At 32.5% G+C, this 8722-nt stretch overlaps 1 long non-coding RNA gene across 1 annotated transcript in view; it reads left to right on the top strand.

Annotated features, from left to right (window-relative positions):
* Nucleotides 1-1117: 1117 nt before the first annotated feature.
* Nucleotides 1118-8722, top strand: part of LOC149787266 (uncharacterized) — a 28740-nt gene continuing 21135 nt past the window's right edge. Inside the window, exon 1 of the long non-coding RNA XR_016425140.1 lies at nt 1118-1218. This is a non-coding gene — a long non-coding RNA (uncharacterized LOC149787266). The remainder of the gene's footprint in view (nt 1219-8722) is intronic.

Raw genomic sequence — 8722 nt, 5'->3', positions numbered from 1 at the left:
TTTGGAATCACAATGCTACGACATTCTTACCACATTGCTGTTTGAAGTAGCAATTAATAATTGGTGTATTGGATAGACTATCTCTAGTAATACTATCATCGTCCTTTTGTTCTCGAAACATGCAAAGATAATAACATTTATGGTGTTGTTCCAGGATTTAACGCCATTTTTCAGCACAAGAAAGGCTATATATGGCGGCCTGTATACCTGGTGGAGGAAGAACCCTGGAAAACCCAGGGAAGAACCACCGACCCAGGAGAAGCTACCGGCAGGCTTTCCCACGTACCAACGTTAGCCGAGCCTTGGACTCTAACCCACGCAGACAGAGGTGAGATGGCAGTGATCCGTAACAGAGAGCGCTTTAGACCACATGGCCACTCGGGGCACCAACATTTATGAAACAATGAAGCATTGTTACCTCTGCTAGCACAACAATTCAAGTCAGAACAGTTATGGTTTTATAATGTTTCTGTTAAGTTTACTTCTGCAAGAAAATGTGAATCCCAGTTGTCCATAAATTGACACTGCTATATATACGGACTGTTTCCATAGTTTGAATGTATTTTACAGACTGTTTCTGAAAGTGTGTTTGTCCCCGCTTGCAGAGCTAAATTTCATATTCCTTTGAATTACTCATCCAGTACCTCTCTATATATGGTCAATTGGTATCAATTTGCTGTCATAAAATATATTTTCTTTAGCTCCAAGATAGCCAAAAGAAATTTCCATGCTACTGAGCTATATACCCTTGTCCTCGATGTCCATCAAATACAAAAATGAATGTATTAGTTTGTGTTCAGACAAATGAAAGGTGTGCCTCTTTAACTTCCTTTTTTCATCTTTTCACTATCATTTATTTTGTTATAATTAATATGATTATTATTATTAGTAGTAGTAGTAGTAAGAGGCGTAGTAGTAGTACTATTATTAGTAGTACTGACAGTAGTAGTATTAGTAGCATATAACGATTATGTATTTCGTCAATATCATATTATTGGTTGAACACAACTTCGAGATTCCCTTTTTAAATCATACACAATAATGTAACCTAACTAATCATCCATCCGTTGAACGAAGTATTGAATTCATTTTGAATAATCTAGCATTGTCAAGAAGGAAGTTCTGAACCACGTTAATGAGCTGTAACTTCGAAGGTAATGTGCGCAATTTTCAACTACTGCACTATCCTCTACCACAGCCGTGATAATTTTGTTAAAGGTAAGTAAACATTAAATTCAGTAAATGAGAAGTTTTAGCGTTAGTCATAACTTTATAGGTATATGTGTATTAAATAGTAGTATTTATGGAAAATGCGACCAATTATGGTTTCATATGTGTGTGCAAGGCACAGTCGTCTGTAAGATTTTCTGTTGTTCACATATGTTGCATGTACTGCTGATGTTTAAGCATTACATATAAGACTGGTTTAGGCTCAACGAAAATGCATATCTTAAAATTAGAAGTAGTAGTATAGTAGTAGTACAATGCAAAAATGATTTGTAATTTAATAATATACCATTTGCTGAACAAATAGAATATATAGTTGGTATTATTTTTAAAGATCCTCTACGACGGCCGTTATAGTATTACATTGTTTTGAAAGGTAAGTAAACATTAAATTCGGTAAATTAAAAGTTGATATATGCATCTCCTATCATTAACTCGCATCAAGCGTCCGATAACTTGCATTTTCAATAAATTTTACCACCATTATACATTATAGATGTAGATAACTGAATACATGCAGTGCTTTTAATAGTTTATTTAATGTTTGTCTTAATTTTCCGTGTTTACGATTAAGATATACATGCATGCAATATATATATCCATGGACATTATGTACTAATATAGCGGATGTTGTACAGTTCCTGATTTTCATAAATTTATTACGTAAATATAATCGTCTAAACGACTCATGTTTCCTAAATGTAACTATGTTCCTCAGCATTATATAAAAAAATATTTATGGCAGCTCAACGTTTAAATTTGATTTGCATCTCTTGCCGCAGTAGAAATGAAACAATCATGAGGTCTGCAACCTATGGTTAAAGATGAGTATTGCCAGACAGTAAGTTGATACTCGGGCATCCTCAAAGGCAGGACTAAAATGCATAATGCACAACGTAATTCGTAGGGTGAAATAATGATACTGTCATCATATTTTGAAACTTAATTCATATTCTACAGTCGCTTTACATTTTCTAAACGACCATAGGTAAAATATGGAAACACCAAATAGTTTATTTTTCTTCAGAACGTTGTCACATACATACATACATACATACATACATACATACATACATACATGCATGCATGCATGCATGCATGCATGCATACAAACATACAAGCATATTTATATACAGACATACTAGACATTCATATTTATAAACATACATACAAACATACATACATACATACATACATACATACATACATACATTATCTTGTCTTACCTTATTTTTAAAAAAATGAAAGTATTATCAACCATTCGTTTCTACAATCCACGGATAGCTCTTTCTGAACTGTGTTGGTGTTTACCTGTATACCTCTTTCTCTTTCATTTTTGCTCTCTCTCTCTCTCTCTCTCTCTCTCTCATGTCCTGTCCCTGTAAATGATTATACCTGTCTATCACTGTCTGTCTGTGTCTCCCTCTCTCTCTCCTGGTATGTGTTTATGTCTGCTTGGATGTTTGGATAACGTTAAGTATACGTATGCATCTAAGTGGAAAATTTAAGTACGTGTGTCAAACTAGACCTACCATTATTTCATGAGTGTGGCTCACACTGTCGTAAGCATGAGGTGTCTCTGTCCATTCAATATGCATTTATTGCTCTGATATTATAATGTTGATCACAAAATGTTACATTGATAAAGACAAAAGCATGTGTATAGTCAATAAAGTAAAATGTATTCATGCTTACTTTTCTTCTTCTTCCCTTTGTTCAATAGTATCAGTATGTATTATTATTATTATTATTATTATTATTATCATTATTATTATTATTATTATACTGCTGCTTGGTTACTGGAATAGTGTATAATTGTTATGGGTAGCCGTTTTAAACCAATACACGCTTTATATATGAACTCCAAGATGTAAACTTATTAGTTATAACTCAGTAGAGGGGTCTTGAATTGGGAGTGAAAATGCCATTATTGACAAGAAGGAAGTTTAGAAATAGTTGTCATATGTATTACCCGATGAATGATTCTCGCATTACTTGTATTATCATTTCGAACACTGTGTCCCGACAATTTTAAACACGGTATCTTCGTATAAGTCAGGACAGATACTAGTGAATGATTCTAAAGGTAAGTAAACATTAAGTTAAGTAAATTACATAGTTTTTAGTAACCTTTACTAATTTAAATAATCTAGCTTCCATTGTTAGTGTAAGATTAAAGCTTAATGCGTGATAAGTGAATAAATTATGCGTATAAATACATATCGTGTAGTTGCAAAACGACGCTTGAAAAGACTGCGTGCATAATGTTTGTTACAAGTGTCTTTATGTCTTTACAATTTTGAATAATAATATATATACATTATTACTTAACTATTTAAAAGTGACTTGCTTGATAATTTGCTTAAGTTTTAATATAGATAATTGGCACAGTAAATGCCTCAAATTATCAGTTACCCTGTACCTTATGTCCCCATGTATAACATTCTCCTTCTGTAGCTGTAATAACGTTATGTCTAACAAACATCCAGCGTGCAGATAAAGAAATAAAGGAATGACTATATATTGAGCTTCCAACAAGTGAAATTGCATATAATTAAGTTTTCAGCAAAACGATAGGGTGAAGCGAGATTGCGTGCGAAGCAAGTATATACTTACGTACATGACATAAAATTTGGAAAGAAATGTTTGAAATGTCTGATCATACGACGTTTTGTACAAGTTTTTCGTGTGTTCACTATGGCTATCAGTTCAAGCAAAGTAATAATTACGGAGTCAGTTGATACTGACAAATTTCAGCAACTGCCTTGATACATTAGTTTCGGTTGTTATACTATCTGCATTTATCGAGGTTTATACCTAAGATGGCAACGTATCAGTGTCTACCTATACATGTCGTAAAAATTCTCATTTTATAGCTACAAAGTAACACTATAATGAGATCAGATACGCAGATCGACAACTCTTGATGTAGGAGCTGGCCTTGTATTGCAGTAGAGCCCAACGAAGCTCATCGGCTTATAATATTTATATTAATCTTTGTAAAAACAAAAGCATGTTTGTGAAAAACGGGGCTGCCAAAGTCATCTTCTTATGATATTAATGTTTCTTAAGCTACTTGTGTCATTGTCATTGATATTGTTAACATTTATACTGACTGTACTGAAATAGGTTTGCATAGTTCCCAATATCCATGCAGGTAAGCGTAACAAAATGTACATTTCAGTGTACAAATAGCTAGGAAACTAATAACATTACAATGAACTCACAGAAATGATCTCCCGAACTAGAATAAGTGGGAGTTCATAATGTATAACTAAATTATTGGGGAAAATATTCTCAGTTTTATTAGCAGAAAACGACAACATACATATTAAATCGTTCATCTTCTTTATTATTAGCATTATTATTAGTATTTTGGTGTTAATATCACTAGTCGAAGTAAGGTAGATCCCGCTACTGCTCCATTATGTATTCTAATATGTGGTCTGTCGCTTTAGTTTCAACAAAGATGTAGGTTTGTGTGCATCAGTGTGTACTGTTAAGTGTATACCTTCATATACCTGTCAAATCTATGCAAAGTAGGACTTCTTATACTTTGTAAAGTGTAAAGCAACTAAGAGTTGCAATTCCATATATGCGTTTAATAGCATCTATATATATATATATATATATATATATATATATATATATATATATATATACGGATTGATGGATTCTTTAAACACAAATTCATCCTCATCACGTTAGAATGTGAGAAATGGGTACATTTCACTGAACAATGATGATATTCAATAGAATGAAGGCAAGACATAGGGACGGCAAGAATCAGCACGTTGTCATTACAGGTCTTACTATGAATGAGGTGTCCTTAACAGACTATTCAATTCGGTTTGAATGCTTTCATTTTTAACAAGAAGGAAGTTTAGATTCGTGTGTCATTAATGCTGCCCAATATGTGTTCTGCAAGCTACCTGCGGACAGACTGCGAATCGAATTTCGTTTTAATTCGCGGACGTATGACAAGAGGATGATCTTATGCAAGCAAAAAACGGACACAGTTAAAGTCATTGAAGTATGAACTTGTAATAACAATTGAAATTTCATAAAATCAAGTTTACAATAAAACAAATAGGGTGAAGCTAGATTGCGTGCAAAGCAAATACATACTTACATATATGGTATAAGATTTGTAACGAAATGTTTGAAATGTCTGCTCATAGGACGTTTTGCACAAGTTACTCGTGTGTTAACTGTGAATATCAGTTCAAACAAAGTAATAATTACGTAGTCAGTTGATATTGAAAAATTTCAGCAAATGCCTTGTTATAATAATTGCGGTTGCTATATTATCTGCATATATCGAAGTTTACATCTAAGATGGCTACGTATCAGTGTCCACCAATACATGTTTTTAACACTCTCCTTTTATAGTTGCCACGCAAAAATATAATGAGATTAGATACGCAGATCGACAACTCTTGATGTAGGAGTTGAACACGAGCTGGCCTTCGAGTGCAATAGTGCCCACATTAACTCACCGACTTACACATATATATTACTCTTTGTAAAAACAAAAACGTGTTTGTGAAAAACGGGGTTGATAGATCCCGTGAAAATTAAAGATATATAAATCCATATATTTTTCAAAACATGTAGGCAACCGCATGTTTCGGTTTCAATGAGCAATAGGGATATGTAAAATAAGTAGTATTCTAAATATATTCCGTTTTATGGAGAACTATGCTAGTGCTTTAAGTATTAATTTATCGTTTTCAACCATGAAATTTGAATCAGAATAATGGCTAATGTAATTTAGATTGTTTTATGTGGCTCATCGGACGTCTCCTTTTTGCTTTGCCAATTATTCAACTGTTTTTCTAAAACGGTTTTATTAAAGTTTAGCGAAATCAAAAAGATCAGTATCACCCAAGCTTTATGAAATAAAATATCGCTCTGCTTCATTGTGTTGATAACATTGTATTATATTATTAAACAAAACTTAAGTGTTTATAAAACTGAACTTAAACTCTGAAAACATCTGTCAAAGACGTCTTGTTATGATGTTAAAGTTTCTTAAGTTACTTGTGTCATTGCCATTGATATTGTTTATATTTATACTGACTGTACTGAAATAGGTTAGCACAGTTCCCGATTTACATGCAGGTAAGTGTAACCAAAATTACATTTCAGTGTACAAATATCTAGGAAACAAATAACATCATAATGAGCTCACAGCAACGATCTCCCGAATTAGAAAAAGTGGGGGTTCATGATGTAGAACTAAATTATTGGGGAAACTATTCTGAATTGTATTAGCAGATAACGACAACATACATAATGCATCCTTCATCTTTTTATAATTCTTCGGTATTATTAGTATTATTATTAGTAGTGTTAGTATCACTAGTCGTAGTGTAGTAGATTAACAGAGCTGTAGATTCCGCTACTGATCCATTATGTATTCTAATATGTGGCATGTATCTTTAGTTTCCACAAAGAAGTAGGTTTGTATGAGTGTGTACTCTTAAGTGTATAATTTCATATACCTGTCAAATCTATGCAAAGTAAGGTTTGTTATAGTTTGAAAATAGTAAAGCAACTAAGAGTTGCAATTCTATGTTATAGTTTGAAAATAGTAAAGCAACTAAGAGTTGCAATTCTATATATGCGTTTCAGTTACTTGTATATCATCTAACTATTCTAAGCATTAGTAGTTGTAGTAGTATAGGAATTGCATTATAGCAGCAGTAGTGGTATCAAATACGTGTATTATCATTCGAAACATACAATTTACTATGCATAACAAATAAAACACATTTTGGTACTCATTTCTAAGCATGTACTCTAATATACTTGAACTTTAATATGACTTATGTATTAGTTATAGATCCATTGAGAGAAGCATTTAACTGAGTTTTGACTACTCCATTGTAGATAAAAAGACGTTTGGAGTCAGTTGTCAGAAAATTCTGATATATGTGTGATTTCCTCGCTATCTGCGTTTGGGTTTCGAACGTCACTTATGCACATTGATAATTGTGGTATAGAAAGTGTTCAGTATTTAGTGGAATGATGGTGATTTGTTTAGGAAAATGTATTGTTGTATCAATTGTGTCACTTTGTTGTCTGTATGAAACATGGATTCTACCTGGAATGAAACTACTTACCTTGTAGGTATTCGTTCACGTGTCAGTTTGTAACATATTTATTTTTATAGTTGCACCCAGAGTTTGTATATCCATGGTAGTCTCCCTTATGTAGCGTTGGTCTACAATACAAGCTAGTTAGGCATACCTTGGATCCATACTGTATTTACCGGCTTATATGTAGCTATTTAGGCTAGTTATTAATACCTTGCCTCATAAAACGCATGCAAACAACATTGTAACCTGAGGCTATACAATTCAAACATTTTATATATTATATTATCCGAGCTTGACGTAAACAAGTATTGTTATTGCGTTTTTACGGTCTACGTTCATATACATTTACAGGTTTTTCACAAACGAGAACTGAATTGTTTTCCTAAGTTTCTCATACAATTTACATAACAAATGTGCATATAACAAGCAGGGGTAAGTGGTAAGATTTCTTAAACTATATTGTGGACAGCCAGAGACTAGAGAGACAATGTAATTTGGAGATGTGCCATGATACTCTAGTATACCCCGTAAAGTGAGTCTTTCTCTTCTAAATTTATTTAAAAACATGTTTATGAATTTTGTCGATAAAACAAAGAAATAAACGTTAATATTCATTTCCCGGAACAACATAAAAAATTGAGACATTAAATGATCAATTTTATAACACATTTGTCCAAAACAAATGCTAGTGATTACCATTGAATATACGGTATATCAGTGTCAGGAAGTGCTGATATTCAAAGAGGTATAACATCCAATGTGATATGTTGATATTAGTAATACAAATCATACCAAGATGAGGACAAATCTAAACTATTAGATTAAGTTGTTGTTCATGTCTTCTACTCATTACTTATACATTTAGAAAACCTGACACTGCTTATATATGTGACGTGTTGAAGTTACCTGTGATAAGTCTTTGTTGTAACGCTGGATAATTACTTTATTTGTTCAATTTCAAAGCGAAGTTAGTAGGACTGATTCTTTTAGTGAAAAGTATTATTTTTAAAGGAATGTCAAGCTACGTTTAAATACATGCAAACATTTTTTTATTCACACAAATATCTGTTTAAAGAAACCAGCAATCCAAACAAACACACACACACACACACACACACACACACATATATATATATATATATATATATATATATATATATATATATATATATATATATATATATATATATATATATATATATATATATATATATATATATTATCAATCATTGATTTATTTCGACAGCAGGCAACATCCAGCACATCTTTCAATACTGTTTTATTCATACTAGCCAGTATACTTCTATACGATAATACTCACTTTCTTAGCAAACCACAGCGGCTTTTGGAATTAAAGTTCACATAATACCCGACGCAATTTGCCGTTGTTG

The sequence above is a fragment of the Sinohyriopsis cumingii genome, chromosome 12, assembly GCF_028554795.1.
Source record: "Sinohyriopsis cumingii isolate HCF-2022 chromosome 12, ASM2855479v2, whole genome shotgun sequence".
NCBI classification, from domain to species: Eukaryota; Metazoa; Mollusca; class Bivalvia; order Unionida; family Unionidae; genus Sinohyriopsis; species Sinohyriopsis cumingii.
This window is presented reverse-complemented; position numbering and strand designations above follow the sequence as displayed.